Here is a 26814-nt window from a genome sequence, read left to right on the forward strand (position 1 = left end):
AAACTGAGAATAAATTGCAAGGTACCAAAGGGATATCTGAATGGAATTTGAAGGAAGATGTAATAAGGAGCATTAAAGAAAAACAAAACAAAAAAGTACAAGAGAATGAAAATAAAACAAAACATAAAAACAGCCCAGGGAAAAGTGTCTGAAATGGAAAATAGCAACTGAGAGTAACAAATCCATGGACCATACCAGCATTTAATAATACAAAAAAAAAAATCTTTCTACAAATAAGAGAAAACCTGTATCTACTGAAAGTGTTTGTCTCCTACAATGCAACCTACTGTGTTGGCAGGCATCCATCTGGGTCCACCAGCATTGCCCTGGGGGACTTAAGTAAGATTGATGGAAAAATAAAACTCTAGCATCTGCTTTTACCAGTTAAGACCTTTGTCTCTGACCCAGGAATCTCATGTCTTCTACTAGTATCCATGAGACAGTAGCAAGCTAATAACTTATAAGCTTAAAATATGGCAAAATTTAGACTTGTATAATTGTTGGCAACCAGAAAGTCTCAATACTACATAAATTATTTCAAAGCATGGAAAATAAAACTTCTGAATTATTTTTATGAAATAAATGTAATGCCAATAGCAAAACCTAATAAACAATGCAAAAATGAAAATCACAGACCAATACATTTATCAATATCGAAGCAAAAATAATAAATGAAAATTTTGCTGCCTCCAACACCATATTAAGAAAACAATCCATTTATGTCGGAGAGTGTTTTGCCTACGTTCTCCTCTAGGAGTTTTATAGTTTCTGGCCTTACATTTAGATCTTTAATCCATTTTGAGTTTATTTTTGTGTGCGGTGTTAGAAAGTGATCTAGTTTCATTCTTTTACAAGTGGTTGACCAGTTTTCCCAGCACCACTTGTTAAAGAGATTGTCTTTACTCCATTGTATATTCTTGCCTCCTTTGTCAAAGATAAGGTGTCCATATGTGTGTGGATTTATCTCTGGGCTTTCTATTTTGTTCCATTGATCTATATGTCTGTCTTTGTGCCAGTACCATACTGTTTTGATGACTGTGGCTTTGTAGTAGAGCCTGAAGTCAGGCAAGTTGATTCCTCCAGTTCCATTCTTCTTTCTCAAGATTGTTTTGGCAATTCGAGGTTTTTTGTATTTCCATACAAATCTTGAAATTATTTCTTCTAGTTCTGTGAAAAATATGGCTGGTAGCTTGATAGGGATTGCATTGAATTTGTAAATTGCTTTGGGTAGTATACTCATTTTCACTATATTGATTCTTCCGATCCATGAACATGGTGTATTTCTCCATTTGTTAGTGTCCTCTTTGATTTCTTTCATCAGTGTTCTATGATCCACCTCCCAGAATTCTGGAAATAAAAGCAAAAATAAACAAATGGGATCTAATTAAAATTAAAAGCTTCTGCACAACAAAGGAAAATATAAGCAAGGTGAAAAGACAGCCTTCTGAATGGGAGAAAATAATAGCAAATGAAGCAACTGACAAACAACTAATCTCAAAAATATACAAGCAACTTATGCAGCTCAATTCCAGAAAAATAAACGACCCAATCAAAAAATGGGCCAAAGAACTAAATAGACATTTCTCCAAAGAAGACATACGGATGGCTAACAAACACATGAAAAGATGCTCAACATCACTCATTATTAGAGAAATGCAAATCAAAACCACAATGAGGTACCACTTCACACCAGTCAGAATGTCTGTGATCCAAAAATCTGCAAGCAATAAATGCTGGAGAGGGTGTGGAGAAAAGGGAACCCTCCTACACTGTTGGCGGGAATGCAAACTAGTACAGCCACTATGGAGAACAGTGTGGAGATTCCTTAAAAAATTGCAAATAGAACTACCTTATGACCCAGCAATCCCACTTCTGGGCATACACACCGAGGAAACCAGAATTGAAAGAGACACATGTACCCCAATGTTCATTGCAGCACTGTTTATAATAGCCAGGACATGGAAACAACCTAGATGTCCATCAGCAGATGAATGGATAAGAAAGCTGTGGTACATACACACAATGGAGTATTACTCAGCCATTAAAAAGAATTCATTTTAATCAGTTCTGATGAGATGGATGAAACTGGAGCTGATCATACAGAGTGAAGTAAGCCAGAAAGAAAAACACCAATACAGTATACTAACACATATATATGGAATTTAGAAAGATGGCAATGACAACCCTGTATGCAAGACAGCAAAAAAGACACAGATGTGTATAACGGACTTTTGGACTCAGAGGGAGAGGGAGAGGGTGGGATGATTTGGGAGAATGGCATTCTAACATGTATACTATCATGTAAGAATTGAATCGCCAGTCTATGTCTGACACAGGATACAGCATGCTTGGGGCTGGTGCATGGGGATGACCCAGAGAGATGTTTTGGGGAGGGAGGTGGGAGGGGGGTTCATGTTTGGGAACGCATGTAAGAATTAAAGATTTTAAAATTAAAAAAATTTAAAAAAATAAAAAAAAAAGAAAACAATCCACCATAACCAATCTACGGTATTTATATCAGAAGTGTTAAAACTGTTCAAAATTAAGAAATAAAGTAATTTAATTTACCAAATTAATAGATCTAAGGAGAAAAACATATTGCTTTTCTTCATAGATGCTGAAAAAGCCTCTAATAATATTCAATATTCATTCCTAATAAAACAGGATTGGCTATTTCCTTAACATGAAAGAATGTATGTGCCTCTTTCCTAAACCCAATATACTGCTTAAAAGGAAAAGCAAAAAAGCAAAAAAACAAAAAAAAAAGCAAAAACTATAAGTACTGCTATCAAGGAAAAGAAAAAGGTAAGAGTTCTCACTATTTCTACACTATTTAACAATGGTACTAGAAGTATTAGCTAATGCAATTAGATAAGAGGAAATAGCGAGAGACATAAAAATTGGGGAAAATGAATAATAACATGGGTGTAGTGGTAAAATGGATAATAAAACTAACTAAAACAATGAAAGAATTAGTCACATAACAATATAAAATAAACATGCAGACAGCAAAATTCTTCTTGTACACAGATAACTAAAGGATATAATAGAAAAGTTCCATTTAGAATATTCACATAAAAATGAATGAAATATTAAAAAATGAACTTACAAGTTATATGTAAAACTGATGTGAGGAAAATGATAAAACACTTGTAAAGAAAAAAAAATTTAAAAAATAAAATTAAAAAAAAAAGCACTTGTAAAGGACCAAAACAGACATGAACAAATGGAAGGCTCTCTTTTGTTCTTACACAGTACATCTCAATATCATCAATTGTATCAAGTTCTTCCAAAGTCAATTTATAAATTAAATGTTATCCTGAAATAATATCCCTGGGCTTTTTACTTAAGCTAGGTAAGATGACAACAAAATTCATATGAGAGAAAGCAGCACATAAAAATAGCCAGGAAAATATTTAAAACGAGAAGAGATGAGTGAGAACTAGCAATACCAAATGTTAGAACATACTACAAAGCTTCTTTAACAACAGCTGTCCAGTAGAATTTTCTGTGATGATGGAAATTTTCTGCATCTGCAGTGTCCAACATAGTAGCCACTAGTTGTGTATGGCTAAATACTCAAAAATGTAGCTAGTGCAACCCAAGAACTAGATTTTTAATTTTATTTAATTATAGTAAATTTAAAATTAAATGCTACATGCGACTAATAACCATGAATTAAATAAAATAGCTTTATAATCAGTTGAGTAGGGTACTAGTGCATGAATAACAGACCAGTCAAGTAGACGGTAATGTCTAGAAATAGATTCTCTCTTGCTCTTTTATCGTGTATGTATGAAAATTTGTTATGTGAGGGGTACTATGTCCAATCAATGGAGCAAAGATGACCTTTTAAAAAATTGTGCTGGAACAAGTGAATAGTCATTTAGAAAAAGATAAAACTACATTTAGTTCTCATACTACAATCAAGAATAAACTCCAAATCAGTGATTTAAATGTGATAAATGAAACCATAAATGTTCAAGAAGAAAACATGGGTGAGTTCCTCATTATTAACCTTGGTATAGAGGAAAACTTTATATGACTCAAAGTCCAGATAGAATAAAAGATTGATAAATTTAACCATGTATTTTTAAAAAATTGTGAATAGGAAAAAAATCTTAAATAAACCAAAGGCAAATGAAAATAGGAAAAAACTGCAACAAATATCAGAAAAATGCTAATACTATTCATATATAAAAAGAAAACTGAGGAAAAAATATTTTATAAATGCCATGGAAAAGGGCAAAGACATAAAAATATGATAAGCCAAAACGTGGCCCTTAAATGTACGATAGATGTTTCATTTTATTCATAGGAAGAGACATGCACATTAAAATTGAGTGAGATAACTTTTCTCATCTATTGCATTGGCATAACTTCAAAAGCTTATAATACTGTGTCAGTAAGATCCACCCAGAAGTTGCTGATGGGAAGAAAAAATGTCACAACACTTCTGAAGGGGTATGGATTTGGCAATACTTAACAAAACTGTGTATGTATTTGTCTTTTGATGCAGTATTCCCACTTCCTGGTATTTTCCCTGAACAATATGAAGATATATGCAAGAGATTATTCATTGCCTCATTATTTATAATTGCAAAATATTGGAAACAACCTCAAAGTTCAAACATAGGAGGGTGGTTGAATATACTGTTACCAGCACACGATGCAGTGACATAGGAATGTATAGCTGCAAAAGAGAATCCAGGAAACTTCAGTGAAGCAACAGGAGATTAAATCCCAGAACATATGAAGTGAAAAGAGCAAAGCATAGGAGTATACCTCAGTTTTACATTTCCTAAATCTGATTATTTTAATGTGGCTATATGGGAAATATCTTTGTTCTTAGGAAACACACAGAGTACTAAAGAGTACAAGGCAATGATATGTCAACCTACTTACAAGTGGTTGGATGGTATCATCAACTCAATGGATATTAGTTTGAGCAAACTCCAGGAGACAGTGAAGGACAGGGAAGCCTGCTGCACTCCATGGGGTGGCAAAGGTGGAGACAGGAGGTAGCAACTGAATGACTGCAAGTGGTTCAGAAAAAGCAACAAGAAAGAGAGAGAGAGAGGAGGAAAGCAAACGTAACACAATGTTGAAAGTGGTGAATCTGGATAAAGCTAATAAGAGCTACCAGGCAGAATCGGGACATCTCTTAAGCATTCCCAGAACAATCTGTTAGTTTCCATCCTCGTTCATCATTGATTGCAGGTTGCTGAATTCTCATTCACCTTTGTCTCCCTATCACTTCCAGCGGGATCTGATATAAGGGAAGCTCTCAATTTCTGTGTGAATGACTGATAAATTAGAAGACAGAGGTCATGTGGATTGGCTTCTCCAGAGAAGGGATCTCAGAGAAGGTTAAAATTAAAAATTTATTTTTAAAATGGCTAAAGCTGGGGGAAGAGGAGGAGCAAAGGGTGGATATAGGCAAGGGGGAACAACTTCCCCTGCACAGAAGCAGGAGTGAACTGGGTAGAGCTGGAGACAGAACTGAGGCCTTGGAATAGAATTAGTATCAAATAAGTTTGGAGAGCTGATGAAGAGAATCAGACTACAGAGCCTATAAATGGAGGCAGGAAGTTTGGGGAGGCCTGAGAAATTCCTCCTGGGTTCCCAGGTAACAAACAACCCAATATCCAAAATACACAGCTCCTCCTGTTGGTCTGTTCACACTGGGGAAAAAAATAGGCCAATGGTGAGGACCCCGGCTGTTTCCCTTTTCAGGGCTGGTCCCTGATCAAGCAGGCTTCCCAGCTGTTCAGATCCTCCTTTTGAATTCTCACACAGGAATCCAGACAGATGGCAGCTTGGTTTGACTTTGCCATTACACAGCCACAGGAAAATGTTGCCGTTTTCTAGATTTTGTTGTGTGTGTGTGTGTGTGTGTGTGTTTTAATCCACTGCCCTAACCACATTGTTTCATGCTCTGCAAGTTTTGCTTTGATGAGACAATGTGAAAAAAGAAAAGATAATCTTAAATAGATTTTGGCTTTAAAGGGCAGAAAGTAAGAATTGCAGTTCCTATGATTAACTAGGCACGGCTTACACTCTATGAAGTGCCAAAGCTTAACTTGAAAGCTGTTAAATGCTTCAAGCTGTGCAAGCATGTGTTTCTTCAAATGGGCAGAAGTGAAGATCATGAACACAGGCAAAGCTTTAATTGAGGGGTGTACACAGTTGCCTCAGTTACATACATAGGTGTTATCAGGTCTATAAATTATATATTCATTCATTTTAATTTTCTTGTAAAAATCAACATTAATCCATGTCTATGGATTATGTCTATGGTATATGTCTATAAGAGATTCAAGATATGAGGATATAACTATAAAATACAGACAGTAATCAAATTGACTTCAGATTGGGTAGTCATTTAAAACTAACAGAGCAAACCGCTATTCTTTACTCTTGCAGCCTCAGGCAGGGGAGAAAAAAAAAATGAGTTGAAATTCAGAAAAAGATCATTTATACATAGAATCTAAAATATGATACAAATGAACATATCTACAAAACAGGAATAGACTCACAGACACAGAGAACAGACTTGTAGTTGCCAAGGAGGGAGGGGAGAGGAGGGAAGGATTGGGAGTTTGAGATTAGCAGATGCAAACCAGTATATATGCTATGGATAAACAACAAGATCCTACTGTATGGTACAGGGAACTATGTTCAATATCCTGTGATAAACCGTAATAAAGAAGAATATAGAAAAGAATACATATATATGCACATACATAAAAAACGGAGTCACTTTGCTGTGCAGATGAAATTAACACAACATGGTAAATCAATTGTACTTCAATAATTTTTTTAAAAGACACAGCCATTCATTCTTTCATTTGATGCCTTGCTATTAGATTAAGAAGGTGATTATTTCTCAACATGTCTAGAAAAATATATCCTCAAAATATCAATAAACACCTCTAAAAATTCCCATATCCTCAGCTATTTACATGCTGAGGTATTTGTAAATCGATTATATAATTGCTCATTCAACAAATATTTAGTAAGTACTTAGGAAGTGTCAAATACTTTTCTGTGCACCAGGGATATGGTAGGGAGAAAACTGATGAAGATAGAATTCCTGCCCTCCAAAACTTACATTCTAGTAGTGACAGATAAGACACTGAACAACATAACTAAATAGAAAATACAATATACTGCTGATGGTAAAGAAATTTGAGAAAGGACATAAAGGATGGGAGGGGATGCGCCATGGGGAGAGCTGAGGAAGAAAGTCAGGATAGGGAAGCAGGGAACACCCAGGACCTGCCTGGTGCATCTTCAGAGGGCAGAGGGCAGTGTACCTGGATCAGAAGGTTCAACTTAGAAGTCAGCAAGGAGGCTGATCAGAGCTGTGGCCATTTCAGATAAGGATGTTGGCTTTTATTCTGAATAAAATGAAGAGCCAAGAAGGACTCTAAGTAAAAGAATGACCACTCAACAAAAAAATCACTCTGGTGGTGGCAAAAAGATCACAGGGAAACAAAACCAGGAGCAGAGAGACCAGTCAGAAGGTTACTGAAATAGCCCACAAAGAAGATGATGCTGTCTGGGAAAAAAGATGTGCAGTGAAGTGGATGTATTTTGAAAGTATACTGATTTTTTAAAAATCAGTTTGCTTTCCTCTTAGATAAAATATTTACACTGAGGCGAGAGCTGTTTTTATGAAGTAACAGAAAAGAAGAAATGATCTAAGCAATGTACTTCAGGAAAAGGATGGGTTTGGATGGGCTAAAGTTAGGAGGAAATGTGGAAACAGGGCAAAATAAAATCTTAGGCTACCTAGAAAACCAAAAATGAGGTATCCTAGAAGGGGAAGGATATGAAGAGGTGGCAGTGCTTCAGAGATAAGTTGGCCCCTGTGTAGTGTAAGCCATACCTGTTAGGCCACTGGATTTTTCCACTGTCTTTGAATGTCAGCCCAGGTGGCTCAGTGGTAAAGAATCTGCCTGCCAATGCAGGAAACACAGGAGACACGAGTTTGATCCCTGGGTTGGGAAGATCCCCTGGAGTAGGAAATGGCAACCCACTCCAGTATTCTTGCCTGGAAAATTCCATGGACAGAGGAGCCTGGAGGGCTACAAGCCCATGGGGTCACAAAGTCAGACACAACTGAGCGTGCACACACACACACACACACACACACACACAGAGCCCAACTCAGCCCCAACTTACAGCCTCTGGACAACCATAACTAGGTTCATAAGAGCTGTAGGTAAATCAAGGAAACAGAGAGAAGTACAGAGAAAAGGAAAAGAAGAGAGAGAAAGGAAGATGTTCAAGAAGAAAAAAAAAGGGAGTACAGAAAATACTTTAATAGGTTACAAGCCATTGCCCTGGCCGCTGTTCCGCAACACTCGTGGTCCCATCAGCAGACCAGATCAAGGGCATGCCAGAAAACGACTGACCGAGGAGGAAAGATTTCTTTCTAGATGGATCTGATGAAGTTCGTGCATGTAGGGTCAGCTCAGGTGGTGCAGTGTGTAAAGGATCCATCTGCCAATACCGGAGAAGGAAGAGACGCGGGTTTGATCTCTGGGTCACGAAGACCCCTTGAAGGAGGAAATGGCAACCCACTACAATAGTCTTGCCTGGAGAATTCCACGGACAGAGGAGCCTGGCAGGCTAGAGTCCATGCAGTGGCAAAAGTCAGACACTAGTGAGCATGCATACTCACAGGCACACACATGCATGTAGAGGACAGGATGTCTGGCATATTTCAAATATAATAGCAGATTATTACAATCATTATACAAAGATGAAGATACTTTATATTATCACTAACTCATCTCAGAGTGTTTTAATTGCCTTTGATTGTACTGCTATTTTCAACTCAAGATGTAGAAAATCATTGATTATAAAAATCAGGACTGGATGAAATACCAACAAAAATTTCACTGGACTGGATTTATCTGATCAAGTTAGTCAGCTCAAATAGAACATTCAACCCTCTGAGTGGATTTTTTGGATCAAGTAATCATACAAAAATGAGTAATCCAGTATGGCTGTCTGAATTGATCATGCAAACCAGGTAATTGCAACATTTCTCCCTTATTTGTGCTGTGTAGATACAGTTCAATTGAAGAAAGGCAGCTTTAAAAAAATTCTAAGGGGATCATGTTGGCCGTGGAGTTTTCCATGTCTTAATTCTCAGCATCTTCTTAAAGACTTGTTTGAACAGAAATGTGGTTTGTGATCCAGGATTGAGGACACATGGTGCTGGACTGTTTATTATTATTTTGTGGGCTCTTTCAGCTTTTTTATCGCAGTTCATGTCCCTGTCATGATCCTAACATCAGGTTGCTGGGTCATTACTTTCCTTCCTCCTCTTCCTGTCACACATCTGGAAACTCACCAGCCTTTTTCCTATCCAACCGCTGACTGGGCCTATTTAGAAAGTCAGCACCAAGCAGCAATTGTGAGGAACCACCCTTCTCCCTGTTCTTGCATTTCTCCCTTTCCCCGGCCCCAGCACATGCTGTGCCATCCTCCCCATGGCAGCCATCTGGCTTAACACCAGTCTGCACCATTAAGGCCATGCAAAGTGCCACTGAGAACCATGGTGCACCTACAAAACTGCATTGCCCTCTTCCCCATTACCAGCTCTTTTTTACTTCATAGGGGGCTTACATCCTAAACCCCATTTCATTGCTCTTCCCCATTATATAATAGTTGCCTTAAGGTAATAATGATAACAGCAAACACACCAGTGCCTAATAAGCACCAGGCACTCTTTTAGCCACTGTGAGTATATAAACAAAGTGGCTACATACACACATGTACACACACATATACTGGCTCATTTGCTCTTCATGCAAGCATTGTGCAATAGACACTTATTGGCCACCTTTTATAGACAAAGGAACACAAAAACCATTAAGTAACTTGCCTGGTCTCACACAGTTCACAAGTAGGAACTCAAGGCCAGGCAGTCCCCAGGCTCATAAGGGCCTTCCCCCAACCTGCCTCTCAGCAGAGCCTGCTATAGCAATGTATATGTCTCCTGGACTGCCAACAGTTGAGGGGTTTTCTCTGCTGGTTTTCCTTTAATGTATATGTATATGTCTCCTGGACTGCCAACAGTTGAGGGGTTTTCTCTGCTGGTTTTCCTTTAATGATAGACTAGCTCTCATCCGCTGCATGGAGGAAATGTGGTGGTTTCCTCTCTTCCCGAGACCAGGAGGGAGGCAAGGTCACAAGTACGGCCCCTCTTGGAGCTGTGACTGCAGAATTAGAACCAGCATTGATACTGCTGAGCCCTTGCTTCCCCTAAATTCCTCTCTCCCTCTGTTCTCAAACACTGTGGAAGCATCAGAGGAACTAGAAGAGCAGTTGTAAGTTGTCAAATCCCCATTCTAGTGGCCAAAAAAGTTAGTGGTTGATGTGCAGTATAGATTCAGAGGTCTAGCTCAAAGGAGGCTCACAGAGCTGCTGAATTCATTCATAGCACTGACTAATGTGCCAGGTACTAGACTGGCTGTTGGCGTTCAGCAGGCTTGTATGTTTCATTCCATGACAATCTTTAGTTCTTCTTTCATTCCTCTTGTGTTATTGACTCAATAATTCATTTGACTGTCATTAAACACCTATTGGATAGCATCAGGTAAGTTTCTAAGTTGGAAGATATGAAGTTGAAATATAATCTCTAGGCTGCAGTTGCTCATGTCAACTGAGGAATCATTGCATGATGCTTCTCACTGTACTCAATATCCTTTTTTATGACAATGTATGTGTCTTTGTTCATACAGCCTCAAAAAAAAAAAAAAGAGTAACTTCCTGAATAAAAAAGCTTTTAACATTAAGAAGCCCTTTTAATACTAAACTATAGCCAAGGCTTATATGATTTATCACTTGGGTGCTTTCATCTCTCTGCCATTTTGCAGAACTCTCCATTTAAACTTACTGAACTTATCTGCAGGGCAGCAATGGAGACGCAGACATAAAGCACAGACTTGTAGACACAGTTGGGGAAGGAGAGGGTGGGACGAACTGAGAGTGGAACTGAAACATATGCATTACCATAAGTAAAATAGAGAGCTGGAGGGAATTTGCTGCATGATGCAGGGAGTTCAAATCTGGCGCTCTGAGACAACCTAGAGGGGTGGGACAGGGTGGGAGATGGGATGGAGGTTCAGGAGGGAGGGGACATATGTATACCTATGGCCGATTCATGTTGATATATGACAGAACCCAACAAACACAATATTGTAAAGCAACTATCCTTAAGTAAAAAATAAATAAATTTTTAAAATAAAATAATTTTATCGTTACTGAAGCAAAACAGAGAAGAAAGAATATCTGTGTATATATATGTTTTAATGCTTATCCCAAACCAGTATCTTGTGGAATTAGTTTGAGAAACTAACCTTTCAAGCTGCAATTTCCTCATTTGAAAAATGGTGTAATGATGTCTAATTTGAAGACTGTAGTGAAGTTTAAATGGAATAGTGTGCATCACGGCCTGTATGGAATAGATACTGAAAAGGCAGTGGGAGAAGAGGAGCGAAAGAAGGAAGGAAGCACAGTTTATGCCATGTGATTTTTGTAGGAGTAAAATAATAGTAGAGAGTAAGCTCTTTGAAAAATAAAGTACCAGGATGATGCCTTACTTAAAGAAATAAAGTTTTTTATCTTTGTTTTATTTTTGGTTTGTTTACTTCAGAGGTCTTTTTAATGAAGTATAAGAATCTTGATTATATTTTTAAGTTCTTTAGTTAAACTCTTTCTTGGCTTTCTATCTTCTTTTAGCCTAAATCTGATCCCCCTCCCTATTATTTGGGAAATTTTCTGTAGTCATTGTGTAACAGGAGGGAAAGGGGCAGGGCACAACTTTGAAAGAATGACATAGCCCAAGGATACAACGAAAACAGATTAGAATCAAATGGGACCAAGATGGCAGACAAGACTAGAACTTGATCTTCAGTCAACAAGTGAAATGACATACCCAGAGATGCAATGACAGTTCCAAGGCACTGTCAAAAGACCAAGAAGTGGGTGGCGGCCCAAATTCTGGAAATCCGCACCCCTTCCCAAAAACAGTTTGGAAGCATCACTACAAGTGATGCTTGTGGAGCATGGAAGTGCCATGCTAGTGGAGGTCATGGAATTCCAGTTGAGCTATTTCAAATCTTAAAAGATGATGCTGTCAAAGTGCTACACTCAATATGCCAGCAAATTTGGAAAACTCAGCAGTGGCCACAGGACTGGAAAAGGGCAGCTTTCATTCCAACCCCAAAGAAAGGCAATGCCAAAGAATGCTCAAACTACCGCACAATTGCACTCATCTCACACGCTAGTAAACTGATGATCAAAATTCTCCAAGCCAGGCTTCAACAACACATGAACCGTGAACTTCCAGATGTTCAAGCTGGTTTTAGAAAAGGCAGAGGAACCAGAGATCAAATTGCCAACATCTGCTGGATTATCGAAAAAGCAAGAGAGTTCCAGAAAAACATCTATTTCTGCTTTATTGACTATGCCAAAGCCTTTGACTGTGTGGATGACAATAAACTGTGGAAAATTCTGAAAGAGATGGGAATACCAGACCACCTGACCTGCCTCTTGAGAAATCTGTATACAGTTCAAGAAGCAACAGTTAGAACTGGACATGGAACAACACATTGGTTCCAGATAGGAAAAGGAGTATGTAAAGGCTATATATTGTCTCCCTGCTTATTTAACTTATATGCAGAGTACATCATGAGAAACGCTGGGCTGGAAGAAGCACAAGCTGGAATCAAGATTGCCGGGAGAAATATCAATAACCTCAGATATGCAGATGACACCACCCTTATGGCAGAAAGTGAAGAACTAAAAAGCCTCTTGATGAAAGTGAAAGTGGAGAGTGAAAAAGTTGACCTAAAGCTCAACATTCATAAAACTAAGCTCATGGCATCTGGTCCCATCACTTCATGGGAAATAGATGGAGAAACAATGGAAAGAGTGGCAGATTTTATTTTTGGGCTCCAAAATCACTGCAGATGGTGACTGCAGCCATGAAATAAGAAGATGTGTATTCCTTGGAAGAAAAGTTATGACCAACCTAGATAGCATATTAAAAAGCAGAGACAATACTTGTCAACAAAGGTCCATCTAATCAAGGCTATGGTTTTTCCAGTAGTCATGTATGGATGTGAGAATTGGACCATAAAGAAAGCTGAGTGCCAAAGAATTGATGCTTTTGAACTGTGGTGTTGGAGAAGACTCTTGACAGTCCCTTGCACTGCAAGGAGATCCAACCAGTTCATCCTAAAGGAGATTAGTCCTTGGTGTTCATTTGAAGGACTGAAACTCCAATACTTTGGCCACCTGATGTGAAGAACTGACTCATTGGAAAAGACCCTGATGCTGGGAAAGACTGAAGGTGAGAGGAGAAGGGGAAGACAGAGGATGAGATGGTTGGATGGCATCACCGACTCAATGGACATGAGTTTGAGTGAACTCTAGAAGTTGGTGATGGACAGGGAGGCCTGGAGTGCTGCAGTCCATGGGGTCGCAAAGAGTTGGACAGGACTGAGCAATTGAACTGAACTGAACTGAATCCTCTCACTCATTAGCGTATGAAATTACCCTGCCTATAAAAACTGACCACAGCACATTTTGAGACCACACTCGCCCTCTGTGGTGGCCCACATTCTGTCTATGGAGTGTACTTCTCTCTGAATCTGAATAAATCCATATCTTATCTATCACTTTGTCTTTGAATTCTTTCTGTTATGAGACATCAAGAACCCAAGCTTCATTAGGCCTTGAAACCAGGTACTGTGGGTTTGGGCTGGGTTCGAGTCCCAGCCATGTGGGTTTTAAGTCCCAAGCAGGATTTTGGCTGGGTTTGAGTCCTAGCCACGTGGGTTTGAGTCCCAAACTGGGTTTTAGCTGGGTTTGAGTTTCAGCACGTGGGTTCAAGTCCAAATCTGAAGTAAACGGTTTCAATTGGCCTCTCAATTCCCTCACAGGAATATAGCACTTACTTTTAGCATGTAGTAATTTTTTTCATTTTAAAGTATCCCTGGGTAAGAATCAGCTCATTTCAGTTCAGTTCAGTCACTCAGTCGTGTCTGACTCTTTGCAACCCCATGGACTGCAGCACTCCAGGCTTCCCTGTCCAGCACCAACTCCTGGAGCTTACTCAAACTCATGATGAGCCCACATATTTCTGCTCACTAGAAAAAGCATTTCAAAAAGCCATGGTAACAGCTAGACTGAGAAAATGCAAGCTTCAGAGGCCCAATTTTACATTATGTTAAAAAGTATTTGAGGTCAAGAAACCACAAGAAAAGAGAAACATAAATATATTTTATCCAACTTATAGGAAAATATTCATAAGATAACTAAGTATGTGTCCAATAGCCAGTTCCAAATATGTTGGGAATATTTAGAGAACTGACTTTTAAAGAAAGACAGAAGACCCCGATCTGGTTTTCTGAGGGTTCCTGGAAAGCCTACTATATAAAGATGAAATACATTTAAGAAACTGTTAAAGATCCAGCATTTGAAAATGTTTCAAGCTAAAACTAACCAGAGTAAGAATAATACAGGGCACTACAGTAAAGTGGGGAAAGGGATATAAAATTTTTATATGCAGAAAGCCTTCAAAAAATGTATACAAAGCTAGTACAAGGGTTTGGAGGTGCCATATGTAAAAATAAGTAGAAGCAAGGCAAAAGATTTTTCTTTAGCAGTGAGTGAAAGGATTATATGCCAAACCACAGGAAAATATTTCAGTGAAAAATAATGGGCTCTTGAAATAAATTTTCAGAATAAAGGAGTAAAGGTAAAAGCTGTTTTCCTGACAAAATATTAATGAGAAATTAGAGATGGGAGAAAAAAAAAAACATGAATACCAATTCCAGTGATTGTTACTTCCTTGAGGAGGAGGATCAAGGAAAAAGGGAGTTGGCCAGCACTGGGAGCCCATTTCCTGGAATAACTGGAAAAATGTTTTAAAGTGAGATGATGGAAATTAAAACAGCAGTGAAAAGGCCAGAAACAGATAAGGCAAAATAGACACCAGGTCTTAATACGATACCCTTATTATCACTAGATCGATAGCATACTGTTCTACTATGTCAACACCTTTTGGAGCAAAGGGGTCATATAAAAGGATCAATAAAACAACCCTTTAAAACAATAAAGTAAACATATTCCATGTGTTTTAGAGGAAATGAAGAAAAAATTAGTTTAGATGTAAGCTTGTTTAGGTATCTTATGCCAGATTAGATTAGTAAAAATTCAAACCAGAAGTAAACACTATTTTTCCAAAGAGAATCTAAAATCAAAGGAGGCGCCCAGGCAGTGTGTACCAAAGATCTGGTAATTTTCTGGTAATTAATTTGTTTAATGTGGGTAGCTTCCAAGTCCTTTTTTTTTTTAACTTGTACTATTAAAATTATCTTTCTATAGTATTAACTGTGTAATACCAGGTTCCTCTTTGTGCTTTCTGAAGCACACAAGAAGTACAGGTATTTGATTAAGATTTTTCAGCAATATTTATATACCAATAAGTTATGAAATAAACTGTACAAATATATGTATTAAATTCATACAATGATGAATCTGAGAAAATACATTCAGATCTATATCCTTTATGTGTATATATATATATATATATGTATATATATATATATATATATAGACTCAGTTATTCCTTACAAAAAGCCTGTAAGTAGATTTCTTATCATCCCCATCTTATAAGTTGAAAACACAAAGGCTCTAAGATTTGAGTGACCTGCCCAAGATCACAGACCCAGTCACTCTGATTTGAATTTAAGCTACCTGAGGCCATGGTCTCTCAGCCACTATGTTATGTAGCCATCAAATAAACAGGGAAGGGCATAGCCTTATGAAGCTGAGCTGTTAAAAGTATGAAAAACATGGTGTGAGAGCAAAGGAAGGCGTATCTAACTCTGGTGGGAAGCAGGTTTAGGAAATTCCTTGAGAGGTAAGCAGGAATTCACTTAAGCAGTATTGATAAATTGGAGGCCATCTCTTACAGAGACGTAAATATATGGTGTGAGAAAACACTCATCTGAGGAAGGGTGAGATAACTAACAGGTAAACGTCAGTGGCACACAAAACAGAAGCATGTACATTCACTAATGCTGATTAATTTCTTTTTGCAACTTCACTGCAAAGCAAGCCTTCATAGGCCAAATGTATCTTTCTTAATCTGAAGCCAAAAACGTATTTCCTTATGGAAGTAAAGTAAACCTCCATATCAACGTCAGGAGATAACTAAGCAATTGTTTGGTACACTGGAGGTAAATTTCATGTCATCAGGATGGCTTAAGTGACTGCCTGATCATTATAAATTCCAAGTACTGTGATTTTACTGAACAAAAGTCACAGGAAACTAGATAAAATGTTTGATTCAGTTGTTGGCAAGTCTAAACTGTATGGAGACAAAGAATTCAGAAAAATCATTGTTTTACACCCTTTTCTGTAGAATCCAACCTTAGAAATGTTTCGTCTTCCTACAGGACACAGCTCTCCTTGTTTCTATTAGCATTAACTGGTTCTACAATCCCTGTTTTTAAGTTGAGAAAATTTTTAAATGCCACACTATGGTCTGTTTTCTCACAGAATCTTTAGTGAAATGAGTAAGAATACAAATATAGACAATGCTATAATGAAGCAGCTTCATCTATTATAAAGACAGACCAGCCTGTTAACAATTAAAACATCTTTCTGTTAGTCCCTCCCATCCTTAAAATCACTGGGGTCTTTTTTATTGTATTCTCAATGAAATATTAATAGGTTTCTTAAAATTCTTTAGAATTTTCTCTGAGTTAATGTTTAACATTTTATTGGGTAATTCACATCTTAAATAAACAGAATTAGACAATTTTGCGACTGACCAAATTTCACGTTCACTTCTTACTACTGTCCCGATACTCTAATCCTATTTGAATTCCTTGCCATTTTCTTGGAATGAGACTAGACCTCAATTTTGAAACTATGGTTGGGCCGCTTCATTCCCATCACTATTTCTCCCACTCCCCCGATCCTGCCATACCACAACTCTTTTGCTTTCAATGATTCACACAGTTCTTCCTAATTGATAACACCCAGCTGTGCACTTCTGCTGAAAACCAAAGCTCCATGAAGATTCAGCTCCTGTACTTACTCATACCTACTGCTGAGATCGCCTACTGATCCCCAACAAGCCAGAATCAGAGTTAGTCATGTTTTTTAAAGAGCCCACAGTTCCTGCTGCACTGTGGATTTTCCAGGCAAGAGTACTGGAGTGGGTTGCCATTGCCTTCTCCGTCATTCCCCACAACTCCCCCTAAACATCATTCTCATAAGTCCTGCAAATGGCACACTTCGTAGCTAAAAACATACTAATCATGAAAAACACCCAACACCCTGCCTGATTCCCAGCACAGACTGAGAGTTCTGGTACTCCACTCCTCTACTCTTCAGGTCTCCTCACAGCAATACAAGTTGCTCGCTAACTTCCTAGCACACACATGCTCCCAGATGCCAGCCGAAACACTGAGATTTCCCTGACACGTCCATCTCTCCAATGGGATTGAACTCAATCAGAACATCTATTTCAGGAACCCTAACTACCTAGCCACTGCCTAATGGCAGGGACCCTAAATTACCATAGCTCCAGGATAAATTCAGATGGAGGGAGTTGCCTCTATCAAGGACCATTTGTAATGGGGAAGAACAAATCTAACTCTATATTAGATCTGTTTCTTTTGCTTTAATCTTTCTGCTCTGTTGCTGGTGCTTATTCATGCTGGCTCTGTATCTTTTATAAACAATGTTGCCTATAGCCTGAAATATACAGGATAGTCTATTCTCCTGACTCTGACCTTTAAAAGTCCGTTCTATAGAGATGAAAAGTTGCAGAACAAATAATGTTTAAGGTTTACAGATGTTTAATGTTTAATGTTGAAGGTTTACAGGAACATCGTGAGCTGACCTACAAAGCAAGAACAAAGGATGCCTACACCAAGAAGTTTGCAACAACTCACCACACCCCTCCTTCACCTTGCATTTAAAAATGCTTGTGGGGTTTTACGGAGAAGGCAATGGCACCCCACTCCAGTACTCTTGCCTGGAAAATCCTATGGATGGAGGAGCCTGGTAGGCTGCAGTCCATGGGGTCGCGAAGAGTCGGACACGACTGAGCGACTTCACTTTCACTTTTCACTTTCATGCATCGGAGAAGGAAATGGCAACCCACTCCAGTGTTCTTGCCTGGAGACTCCCAGGGACGGGGGAGCCTGGTGGGCTGCCGTCTATAGGGTGGCACAGTCGGACACGACTGGAGTGACATAGCAGCAGCAGCAGCAGTGGGGTTTTAGAAATCAGTGTGGGGTTTAAAACTGAGTATAGGGTTTTGGGGGCACGAGCCACCTGTTTCCTTGCATGGCCCTACTTAAACAAACCTTTCTCAGCTACAAACTCTGATGTTTTGGTTTATTTGGCCTCACTGTGTATGGGGCACACAAATTTGTGTTCAGTAACACATTGACTGATGGATATTGTCAGCCTAAGATGTTGCCTTTTCCAAAAAAAAAAAAAAAATGAGGAAGAAGGAAAATGGTCTCTCCAAGGCATCTGGAAAGTCTGAAAATGATGAACACCATGACAACTGTATTTTTACGTGGAGGTAGGTCCCTCAGTTGCAGCCATGAAATTAAAAGATGCTTACCTCTTGGAAGGAAAGTTATGACCAACCTAGACAGCATCTTAAAAAGCAGAGACATTACTTTGTCAATAAAGGTCCATCTAATCAAGGCTATGGTTTTTCCAGTGGTCATGTATGGATGTGAAAGCTGGACTATAAAGAAAGCTGAATGCCAAAGAATTGATGCTTTTGAACTGTGGTGTTGGAGAAGACTCTTGAGAGTCCCTTGCACTGCAAGGAGATCCAACCAGTCCATCCTAAAGGAGATCAGTCCTGGGTGTTCATTGGTAGGACTGATGTTGAAGCTGAAACTCCAATACTTTGGCCACCTGATGTGAAGAGCTGACTCATTTGAAAAGACCCTGATGCTGGGAAAGATTGAGGACAGGAGGAGAAGGGGACGACAGAGGATGAGATGGTTAGATGGCATCACCGACTCAATGGACATGGGTTTGGGTGGACTCTGGGAGTTGGTGATGGACAGGGAGGCCTGGTGTGCTGCGGTTCATGGGGTCGCAAAGAGTCTGACGTGACTGCAACTGAACTGAACTGAAGCCCCTCAATGGATACACCTACATAAAATTTAAATAAAAAATATAGCTTGATGAGATGCTTTTTTAGAAGTATCTTGAATTAATTTCTGATATCTAAATGAAGATTTCCTTTTCTTTTTACGGTTTGGATAAAACATGGTTCTGAGTGATTTTACATTGTGTGTGTGTCAGTCGCTCAGTTGTGCCCAACTCTTTGCAATCCCATGGACTGCAGTCCATCAAGCTCCTCTGTCCATGAGATTTTCCAGGCAAGGATACTGGAGTGGGTTGCCCTTTCCTTCTCCAGGGGATCTTCCCAACCCAGGGATCGAACCCCGGTCTCCTGCACTGCAGTCGGATTCTTTACCGACTGAGCTACAAGGGAAGCTCACTTCGGCAGCACATATACTAAAATTGGAACGATTTTACATTAGTATTAGAAAATAGGTAAGAAATTAAGTTGCCCTCTCCTTACCATGTATTCATTTCTGCATTATTAAATGCTTTAGTGGAATTAGAGACTTTCATTTAGGATTACTCTAAAATGCCAGTGACAAAAATAAAATGTAATTGATCCAATCTTCCCTTTCACTCAGATGACTATTACTTAAAAATTCAAACCATCTTTAAGAATTTTATATAGAGGATAATTTCCACTTATGTTTAAAATGAGAAAAGATACCTTTTAGAATATGCCAGATTACAAAAATATTAATTATATGAAAGCTTGTCACTTCTGCACAAACTTCTTCTGGATAAGATTCTTCGTCACTTTAGAAGAATCACTTTACAAAGAAATCCTACAATATTGCTTTAGCTGTGTAGTAGGAATACCATATACAGCACAGACTAAGTCTTGTATACTCCTTGAGAGCATGATCCATGTTTGATTTATTTACTTTTTAAAATTTTCCTGGTCCCAAAATACCTAGGGACAGTGCCTTAAACACTACTAAATACTGATGTTGAATTAAAATAGTAAAGGTACTTGAAATGATTTAAGTTCAATATATTAAATTACTTTGACTTTACCATTGCACAATGTAGCCTCTTTGCAATTGACCCAAATTCCCCAGAGTTTTCAATATACTTGAATTATGTCCAACTACCACATCATTAGCTGAGATAAATTTCATTACATGGGATTAATATAAGGAAGTAGATGGGTAAATTCACTGTAAGATATTTATTTACAGATTTATCACTTCACATGAGAATGTGAGTTTAAGGCAATTGAGAAAATCCACTATTAAAGAAGAGAATAAACTGGAACAGACTCACCAGAAAATGTTAAACTATTTTGGTGGATTTTGGTTTTGTCAAATTCTTAAATATGTTTGGCCTAACACATTTCCCTTTAATTCCCTTAATATACCCTGTGGATTTCCACAGAAATGTGAACCGTATGTTTCTGATTCATTTATACTTAACTCATCAACATGTTTAGTAAGAATGATTTGAAGCACAAAGCCTCATGAACAGTTTCTGTGGGCTCTTTCACTTTACTTAGTAAACAATGAGAATCTGAACCCAGAAATCTTGGGGCCTCATTTAATACTCAGATTCCATAAAGACTGAGAGAGTTCTTAACTGGATCAGGCACACTTTGCCTTTGACGGCACCTCGCTCCAAATCTTGCAGCTGGGAGGAATTATTTTGATAGCTGGCTCTATTTTTTGTCACTTTTATTTTAGAGACTATAAGCCTTTGATGGTGCAAAACTTGTTGGAGTTGGGACAGCTGACACCCAATCAGCTCTGTTTGTTTATGCAGGATGAGGCTCCAACCGCCAGGGAAGTCTGTTCATCCACAGAGTCTGAAAAGGCGGCTTTCCTCTACCAGTAGTAAATTAAAAGGATCAAGCAGTATGATCTTATAATCTCTCATGACCCAACCACTACAGTTATTACAGTTTGCTTATCTATATAGAGAGAGACAAATTTTTACCTGATTCTTTATAGGATATGAGTGAACAAATACAAAATTATCTATTTAATGACTTCATCAAGCTGATAATTCCTTGGTTTTTCTCATCTGACCCTAGTATATTAGATAAAGCATGGGGACACATACATTTCCTTTCTTTACCAACTTGGAAAAACATACACTAAAGGTCTATGTCTGAGTAATTAATGAGAGATATTTTGCTCCCCCATTGGCTAGTATGTCTCTTAGCCTACCATCACGTGGGATTTTATTTTTCTCATTACAATGGCTGACATCTGGGTTTAGGAAATTAGCAACCATACCTCCTGCTCCTCCTCCTCCTTCATGGGCATTCCTCCAACAGCTTGTCAGATCCCAGTTTCCCTGTGGTTTGTGTTTATAAAAACCCTTAAGGCTCTGTAATATATTAGAGATAATCTGCTTATACTGATATCTACTTTTCCCTCCACCTACCCCTGCTATGTCCTTCTTCACCAAACCCCTTTTTTCCCTATTCCATCTAAGGACTCTTTTGGAGACAAAATCTTGGTCTAGAGGCATTCCTTTCTTCTGCACCTCATTGAAAAACAGAAATAAAAGTCCTCTGGCTATGAGATATATGTAATTTCTGTAGAAGAAACTTAAAAACAAAGGATTAGCATACTGAAATAAGAATAATCTGAAGGAAATTCCTAGGGAGAAAACAGCTCTCTTTCATCAACTTTCTCTGGAATTAGAGAGAGATGAAAGAGATATGTGTGGTATTTGTAGGGGAAAAAAAAGTGTTCTTTTCAATACAGAGCATAAAATGTACCTCCTGAGTTTCATAAATGAAGGTCCTGAGCTTTTCTTTTATCAAATGAAAGAGTGGAAAAAAATTTTATCAGGAAAAAAATACAGTGAAAGAAAATCATGCACAATGGGTCTTAAGTCACTCATTTAATAAAACATTCCTGGACCAAGGTGTTGTGAAAAATAAGGCACTAGGGATGGAAGTGTGTTACCCTTCATTTATAATCATTAAGAACTTTTTATTTCACCATTTACATAAATCATTCTGCCTTATTAAGATCAAAGTCTGCCTTATTAAGATCAAAGTCCAAAATAGAGAGAAGAAATTCCTAGAACTTCTAAATATTTTATTTTTTTAACCTCCTTTATTCTGAAAGAGATGGGAATCCCAGACTACCTGACCTGCCTCTTGAGAAACATATATGCAGGTCAGGAAGCAACAGTTAGAACTAGACATGGAACAACAGAATTGGTTCCAAATAGGAAAAGGAGTATGTCAAGGCTGTATATTGTCTCCCTGCTTATTTAACTTATATGCAGAGTACATCATGAGAAACGCTAGGCTGGAAGAAGCACAAGCTGGAATCAAGATTGCCAGGAGAAATATCAATAACCTTAGATATGCAGATGACACCACCATTATGGCAGAAAGTGAAGAGGAACTAAAAAGCCTTTTGATGAAAGTGAAAGAAGAGAGTGAAAAGTTGGCTTGAAGCTCAACATTCATAAAACTAAGATCATGGCATCTGGTCCCATCACTTCACGGGAAATAGATGGGGAAACAGTGGAAACAGTGTCAGACTTTATTTTCTTGGGCTCCAAAATCACTGCAGATGGTGACTGCAGCCATGAAATTAAAAGATGCTTACTCCTTGGAAGAAAAGTTATGACCAACCTAGATAGCGTATTCAAAAACAGAGACATTACTTTGCCAACAAAGGTCCGTCTAGTCAAGGCTATGGTTTTTCCTGTGGTCCTGTATGGATGTGAGAGTTGGACTGTGAAGAAAGCTGAGTGCCGAAGAATTGATGCTTTTGAACTGTGGTGTTGGAGAAGACTCTTGAGAGTCCCTTGGACTGCAAGTAGATCCAACCAGTCCACCATAAAGGAGATTAGTCCTGGGTGTTCATTGGAAGGACTGATGCTGAAGCTGAAACTCCAATACTTTGGCGACCTGATGCAAAGAGTTAACTCATTGGAAAAGACCATGATGCTGGGAGGGATTGGGGGCAGGAGGAGAAGGGGACGACAGAGGATGAGATGACTGGATGGCATCACTGACTCGATGGACATGAGTCTGAGTGAACTCCGGGAGTTGGTGATGGACAGGGAGGCCTGGTGTGCTGCGATTCATGGGGTTGCAAAGAGTTGGACATGACTGAGTGACTGAACTGAACTGAAGTGAACTGAAATGTCCTTTTAAAAATACAGTGTACAATGTGAATATACTAGTTGAATAGTACATGTATATGTTTCACAGATACACTGGTTTTAAAAGAAGAGGCTCCAAATGCCCTTTGTTTTGTTTTACTAACAGAGATGCAAAATCAAAAATAGATTTGGGGTCTACCAACTTATGAAAATAAATCCTATCTGACAGAGAAGAATAAATACTGTAAGATATCACTTATATATGGAATCTTAAAAATACAATAAACTAGTGAATATAACAAAAAAGAAGCAGAGTCACAGAGAACAAACGCAAGGCTACCAGTGAAGAGAGGGAGGGGGAGGGGCAATTTAGGGGTAGGGGAGGAAAAGGCACAAATTATTAGGTATAATAAGCTACAAGGATACGTTATACAACATGGAGAATATAACAAATATTTTATAACTATAAATGCAGTATAACCTATAAAAATTGTGACACTATATTGTATACCTGTGACTTTGATAACATTGTACAGCAACTATACTTAGCCTATCAATCAATCCATCAAATCAAATACCAGGCTGGTAATTCTGGACCTGAGGCACAGTTTCTGACCTGTGACTGTTCAGCTGCTTTCCCTTGGACAACTTACATAGGCCTCTGAATTTCCATTTAAAGGTCCAAAATTAAATTAGGTTCTGCCTGTGGTCCCTACTGGCAAAATGCCAACTGTACACTGTACACATTAGAACCAGGGACTTGAAATTCACAGTGACTTGCCACTGAACAGGTGAATAAGACTGTCATCAAAGAGCTGGGAGTCTAAGAGCAGAAGAAACCTTAAAAGCTTAATAAAGTTTCCGATTCTGCTGCAATCTTTATCATGAGGGTACCAAAACAGCTTGTGTACTTCCTAGACAGGGACACGTTGGACATGGCAGTGTCTCCTTTTCAAGAGAAGTTTTTGAGTTTCAAGACACAGTTGAATAAAGTGCCTTCAAACTGAGAGCAAATAAAGGCTCAAGGTCAACACTGAAGAAAGAAAGAAAATAATGAACAATTTAGGGTCAGCTTTTGTAAGTATTCCTCTAAACCTTCCATAGTTATATCTTCATATTTCTACCACAGAGAACTTCCTGGCTTGTATGGTTTATTCAAGGCCCATTTTCTTAATATATTATGATTCATAGTCTTAAGATTCTTGGATGTGTCCCTTTGGAGTTTAGAGAGTCAGTTTTTCTGTTCATCCAACTACCTTGTTCAACCAGCTAATCACACTGCTCAGCTGCAAACAATATAGAGTATTTTTATTAATTTTCCTTTCAAAATTAAAATATCTTTATGGGACATACCTTCCTTAGAATAGTTTTGGTTTCTTGAAAAAAAACAGAAATAGTTTTTAACTCATCTTGGATCCCTCAAAGCACCAAGCACGATTTTTTTTCCACAGAGCAAGTGCTCAAAACATATATTGAATGAATGAAGGTACGTGAGAGAGAAAGGTGGTAGTAACTTACCAAAATCAAGAAGAGTTTTCCAAAATGCAATTGGTAGAATGTTTACATCATTCACTCTTTCGAGGCTTTGTTTAAACACACTGTATTGGGCTCCACTAAAAACCTATTGAATCTCCCATATTTTCATAAGCTCATCAAGAGATTTTGGGCTTGCAAAGTTTGAGAACCACCGTCCAAGAGGAACGTCAATTCCTCGCTCTTTTCAATTTCTGGTAACTATCAGGGGCAGGAAGGATAGTTTCTATTTTGAAATTTTTGAGACCTAACCTTTCCTCTGGCTTCTTAGTTTGTTTTGTTTCGAATCCATTCTGAATCCCAAGACTGCATATTTGTCACAATTTGACAGTAGGGATCTTACTGTAGAGGTAAGGGGTAGGGGGACCATGACTAATAATGACTACAATGTATTGAGCACTTGAAAAATGCCAGGGTTTGTTTTGAGCATGTTTTATATAGATTTCTTTATTTAATACTCTTATCAGCTCCTATTGATTCAGTTCAGTTCAGTTCAATTGCTCAGTCGTGTCCGACTCTTTGCAACCCCATGAATCCCAGCACGCCAGGCCTCGCTGTCCATCACCAACTCCCGGAGTTCACTCAAACTCACATCCATCGAGTCAGTGATGCCATCCAGCCATCTCATCCTCGGTCGTCCCCTTCTCCTCCTGCCCCCAATCCCTCCCAGCATCAGAGTCTTTTCCAATGAGTCAACTCTTCGCATGAGGTGGCCAAAGTACTGGAGTTTCAGCTTTAGCATCATTCCTTCCAAAGAAATCCCAGGGCTGATCTCCTTCAGAATGGACTGGTTGGATCTCCTTGCAGGCCAAGGGACTCTCAAGAGTCTTCTCCAACACCACAGTTCAAACGCATCAATTCTTCGGCGCTCAGCCTTCTTCACAGTCCAACTCTCACATCTATACATGACCACAGGAAAAACCATAGCCTTGACTTGACCTCAGTCGGCAAAGTAATGTCTCTGCTTTTGAATATGCTATCTAGGTTGGTCATAACTTTTCTTCCAAGGAGTAAGCGTCTTTTCATTTCATGGCTGCAGTCACCATCTGCAGTGATTTTGGAGCCCAAGAAAATAAAGTCTGACACTGTTTCCACTGTTTCCCCATCTATTTCTCATGAAGTGATGGGACCAGATGCCATAATCTGAATGTTGAGCTTCAAGCCAACTTTTTCACTCTCTTCTTTCACTTTCATCCAAAGGCTTTTTAGTTCCTCTTCACTTTCTGCCATAAGGGTGGTGTCATCTGCATATATGAGGTCATTGATATTTCTCCCGGCAATCTTGATTCCAGCTTGTGCTTCTTCCAGTCCAGTGTTTCTCATGATGTACTCTGCATATAAGTTAAATAAGCAGGGTGACAATATACAGCCTTGACATACTCCTTTTCCTATTTGGAACCAGTCTGTTGTTCCATGTCTAGTTATAACTGCTGCTTCCTGACCTGCATATAGGTTTCTCAAGAGGCAGGCTAGGTGGTCTGGTATTCCCATCTCTTCCAGAATTTTCCACAGTTTATTGTGATCCACACAGTCAAAGGCTTTGGTATAGTCAATAAAGCAGAAATAGATGTTTTTCTGGAACTCTCTTGCTTTTTCGATGATCCAGCGGATGTTGGCAATTTGATCTCTGGTTCCTCTGCCTTTTCTAAAATCAGCTTGAACATCTGGAAGTTCACGGTTCGTGTGTTGTTGAAGCCTGGCTTGGAGAATTTTGATCATCAGTTTACTAGTGTGTGAGATGAGTGCAATTGTGTGGTAGTTTGAGCACTCTTTGGCATTGCCTTTCTTTGGGATTGGAATGAAAACTGACCTTTTCCAAGAGATAAGAAAGCCTTCTTCGGTGATCAATGCAAAGAAATAGAGGAAAACAACAGAATGGGAAAGACTAGAGATCTCTTCAAGAAAATTAGCGATAAGGGAACATTTCATGCAAAGATGGGCTCGATAAAGGACAGAAATGGTATGGACCTAACAGAAGCAGAGGCTATTAAGAAGAGG

General features: G+C 38.7%; 1 long non-coding RNA gene across 1 annotated transcript in view; it reads right to left on the reverse strand.

Annotated features, from left to right (window-relative positions):
• Positions 1 to 181: 181 nt before the first annotated feature.
• The window catches only part of LOC138416370 (uncharacterized), a 50091-nt gene continuing 23458 nt past the window's right edge, over positions 182 to 26814 (reverse strand). The window contains exon 3 of the long non-coding RNA XR_011247647.1: positions 182 to 1347. This is a non-coding gene — a long non-coding RNA (uncharacterized lncRNA). The remainder of the gene's footprint in view (positions 1348 to 26814) is intronic.

Source organism: Ovis canadensis, chromosome 12 (assembly GCF_042477335.2).
Source record: "Ovis canadensis isolate MfBH-ARS-UI-01 breed Bighorn chromosome 12, ARS-UI_OviCan_v2, whole genome shotgun sequence".
In the NCBI taxonomy this organism is placed as follows: Eukaryota; Metazoa; Chordata; class Mammalia; order Artiodactyla; family Bovidae; genus Ovis; species Ovis canadensis.